The sequence below is a fragment of the Echeneis naucrates genome, chromosome 1, assembly GCF_900963305.1.
Source record: "Echeneis naucrates chromosome 1, fEcheNa1.1, whole genome shotgun sequence".
NCBI lineage: Eukaryota > Metazoa > Chordata > Actinopteri > Carangiformes > Echeneidae > Echeneis > Echeneis naucrates.
This window is the reverse complement of record NC_042511.1, coordinates 19755949-19760621: the sequence shown is the minus strand read 5'-3', so window position 1 is coordinate 19760621 and position 4673 is coordinate 19755949. Positions and strand designations below refer to the sequence as shown.

The window sequence follows — 4673 nt, the reverse complement described above, 5'->3', positions numbered from 1 at the left end:
ATGACTATTGAATTAATTTTATTGAAAGGAAAAGTAACTTTTATTCAACAGTTTATTCTTTGTTAATATTGTTTAGGAAGTGAATTATCAAATACACCTCTTCTCTCTTCTCTTCTCTTGTCTAATAACAAAACAGCAAAAGGTTGCTTAACATTGAACATTAGCACATGTGGGACAGTATGTGCAAACGTGAGTATCGGCTTTGCAGACGTATTTCTCACATGCAGCACACAACTTTCATCTTGCAGTCCCTTCAGCTCCCTGAGCAGCTCTCACAATTCCTGCATAGGCTTCTGTGCAGGGGAGGCACTCCCTTCTTGCAATGCATGGGGTGACAAGAACCTTTCCCAACTGCTCCAGGAAGATCCTGCTCCTGTTCTTCCTCTCCGCCATCCATGTTGGGTGGACCGTCTGCCATATCACAAAGGCATCGTATGATGAGACATCAAAGATGTGGAAGATGACCAAGGGCCAGCGTGCAATCATCCTTCTGCAGCTGTACGTTCCAATAACCTTGTCAAGGTTGTCCCCCTTTAGTGCGGTTGTAGTCCAGTATGATGGCTGGCTTCCTGTCTTCACGATCAGTGATTTCAGGTGCCTTGTGCAGTGTACTCAACAGGACCATGTTCTTGTTCTTTTTTGGGAGGTAAGAAACATGAGTGGTGGTGGGGCCGAAGGCAAACTTTGTCGAGAAGACCACTCTCCCTCTTGTTGCGAGGAGCGCAGGGGGGAGTTCAGGCTAGTTTTTCAGAACAGTGCAAACCATTGTCTTTTTCCTTTTCCGGAGCTACTGGCCTAGTTCATAGGAGGTGAAGAAGATGTCACATTTCATGTTGTGCCCTCTCAGTCCAACCATCAAATCAAGTACAACACGCATCCCCTGGTTCTTCTCTGGTGCTCCACTGGGCAGCTTACCGGTGTAGACTTGCATATTCCATGCATAGCTGGAATTTGCATCACAGGCCACCCATATTTTGATGTCATATTTTGCTGGCTTGCTTGGCATATACTGCCGGAAAGGACAGCGACCTGATAAAAAAAAAAAAAAAGACAAAGATTTCAATCAGTAGTGAGAGTGAGTGTCACAGAAAAAAATCACATGACTCAACAAAGCGAAAATATAAGTTTCAGGTAAGTAACATTCGAAAATAAAAATTTACCTTTGAATGGAACCAACTGCACATCTACTGTGACTTCAGGTCCAGGGTTGTAAAGGTATGGCAGACGCTCAAACCACTTGTCCCAGATGTCTCTGATGGCTGCCAGTTTGTCCGTCACACCCCTTGCTGGTCTTGACTCACGGTTGTCAAATCTTAGCATTCTTGAAAAAGTGTGGAAAACTTTCAGCAGCATTGTGGCATGAAAAATTGCCCTTCCACTCTCTGCATCCCAGAGACTAGATGTAGCCTCACCACAAGACCTATAGACACCTGCTAAGATCGAAATTCCTATGCAGCCACACAGGTCAGTCTGATCCATATTTTTCCAGTTGTCTGCATATTTACGTGAATTTGTCATTTTCAGTATGGCTGGTGTGATCAACAGGAGGAAAGTGGAGGTGGTGTCTTTGGCATGGGCAGGTGAATGTCTTCTTGGCCATGGGGTCATCCTAAGGACCATGTTATTTTACTGTTCTTGGATAAAAATGTCTCTCTGTCAGCTTGGGTAATTTTAAATTTGTTTTACATTACGTTTTTTTGTTTTGTCTGGGATCTTATGTGATGTGAGGGGTTAGCTGCAGGTCAGAGGTGCAGGTGCAGGTGCAAATTTAAGTTCAATTAGTACATTAACAGTTTCTTTGTTGTTTGTGTGTGTGTTAGAGAGAGTTTGTGTATGTGGCCTTTGAACGTTTTTCTGTCATGTAAATGCTTTTATAACACACAGGTTTTTTTTAATGTTGGGGTCCATTTAGGAAACGCCATAAAAAATTTTTTCAATAAAATTGAAAAAAAGTGTTATATGGTTTGTTTGCTTGTTTGTTTTTTGCATCTAAACATGGTGGTTGTCATTTTTGACCGGCAGGACAACACGAGGGTTAAATAAAGTAAACATACCTTGTGTGCCACAGACTGCTCCCTAACACGAGAGGGAAAATAATACCTCTAAAACACTTAAGTTGGCTTTATTAAATGTTAGGTCTTAAGCTGAGAAAACATTTTTAATTCATGATTTTATCACTGAGCGCACCCTGGATTTTATGTTCTTAACTGAAACTTGGTTAGACCAAAATAACCGTGCCGCTGTTCTCATTGAGTCAACCCTTCCTGGTTATAGTTTTATCAGTCAGGCAAGAGTAAGCAGGAGTGGAGGGGAGGTTGCGGTCTTATATGAATAATTTCAATGTAAGCAGTTATCTCCTCGAAGTTTTCAGTCTTGAATATCTGGCTATACAGCTGAAGGCCTCATCCAGAGTCCTGTTTCTGAATGTTTACAGACCCCCTGTGCAGACTTTTTTGATGGCCTCAGTGAACTGCTGTCTATGATCTGTGTTGATGTTGACCATATAATTATTGTTGGTGATTTTAACATACATGTGGACAACTCTCAGGACAAAAGGACCAAAGTGTGGTGGTTCTGGACTAAGGCCTTTATTAAGAAAAACTGTCACCGGAGTTCCTTTTCCTGTCTGTGCTGTGTGTGGGTGGCTTACCTTTCCCCAGCGGCTGCTCCCATCCCCCGCCCGTGGCTCTGAGGCTGATCGCACTCACCTGTTGCCAATCAACATCTCCAGGCCTATGAGACAGCTGCGGACTTCAGCCTCAGTGCCAGAGTATTATTGCCTCTATGCAGTGGTACACAGCGCCTCCTTGCTTCAGCTGAGTATTTTGGAAATAGAAACTTATTGTGGTGACTTACCTTGATGACAATCTTCCTATTTTCTGTTTTTTCCAGTGTCTCCCTCCGTGCCTCAAAACCAGCTCCCAGACCAGCACTCTCTCTCACCTTTTCGTTCCACCCTGGACTCCGGACTACCTTCGTTCCAACAATTTCTATCACAATAAAAACTGTTTTACTGTTCCACCTGTCTGGCCGTTTTTGGGTCCTTAATATCCATCTCGTCACACAAAGACCTGAGTAGTATTCTGGACAACTTTGGGCTGATTCAGCATGTAACAGAGGCCATGCACAGTAGGGGACATACTCTTGACTTACGTGTCTCTAAGGGTCTGAGCATCTCGAAGGTTACTGTGTCTGATCATTCCTGTGTTTTCTTTCAGAGTACAATTTCAGTGCATGCAAATGTCTTAACAGCAGTGATCTGAAAACGGTGTATAACTGAAAACAGTAGTGAAATCTTTAACACCTGCCACAGTGGACAGGCTATCAAACCGTCCTGCGTCAGTGGCAACTGAATTTCATTCCACCATAGCTAGCAATGACTTTGCCAAATTCTTCACAGATAAAATCCAAAATATTAGACAAGGAGTTGGTACATTAGCAGCAGGTTCAGCACATGTACCGTGTTCACCGAAAACCGATTTAAACACCATGACACAGTTTCAAACCATTAACAGCAAAGACCTGGAGGATATCTTACATCAGCTGAACAACTCCTTTTGCTGTTTAGACACCCTGGCAACAGGTTTTTTCTAAAAGGTCTCAAAGGTTTTGGAGTCAGACCTGTTACAGATTGGGAACTGGTCCTTGTCCTCCATCTCAAATCTCCCATTTTTACGTAAGATAATTGAAAAAGCGGTTTTTCAACAGCTTAATCATTTGTTAAGACAAAACAACTGCTATGATGCCTTCGAGTCAGGTTTTAGACAGCACCACAGCACTGAGACTGCTCTGACCAGAGTGTTTAATGAGATATGTCTGAACACAGATGGTGGAAAAATGTCAGTCTTAGTTTCACTCTCAGTGCTGCATTTGATACAGTTAACTACAATATATTACTCAAACGACTGGAGAACTGGGCAGGTCTTTCCAGAACTGAACTTAACTGGTTCAAAACATACTTAGAGAACAGGAAGTACTTTGTTTTAATAGGTAACTTTCCGTCTGAGCAGACAAGAATCACATGTGGAGTTCCCCAAGGTTCCATCCTGGGACCTCTTCTGTTTAACATTTACATGCTCCCACTGGCACAGATTATAGAGAACAGCAAAATAAACTACCATAGCTATGCAGATGACACGCAGATATATATTACAATGTCTCCAGGAGACTGAGGCCCTGTACAGGCTCTTGGTAAATGAATTGAGGAGATTAATGACTGGATGTGCCACAACTTTCTCCAGCTAAACAAAAACAAAACTGAGGTAATTGTCTTTGGAAACAAAGAGAAACAATTACAGGTCACCACAGAGCTCCAATCTATACACCTAAAAACCACCAACCAGGCCAGAAATTTGGGTGTAGTGACGGACTCAGACCTAAATTTGGAACAACACATAAAGGCAATAACAAAGTCATCCCACTATCACAATAAACAAAGACCTTCGAAAAATGACGTTATGAAATTTATTGTACGGTCTTATTATAAATTTCATAATTACAGTAAAACTTGGGGCAGTAAAAACACACTTTTATTCGAAATGTCCATTGTTTACGTGTTGACATGGAGTAGAGACTAAACAAAGGGACCAGCTGGCTGCAGACAGCCATCGTTGACATCGCCGCCATTTTCGTCCTTACTGCAGCAGCTCCGTCGGTGTAAACGCCATATTCTC

At 42.4% G+C, this 4673-nt stretch overlaps 1 pseudogene; it reads right to left on the bottom strand.

The window, feature by feature from the left end:
• Positions 1-237: 237 nt before the first annotated feature.
• On the bottom strand, positions 238-1608 carry LOC115040022 (piggyBac transposable element-derived protein 4-like; annotated as a pseudogene).
• Positions 1609-4673: the final 3065 nt, after the last annotated feature.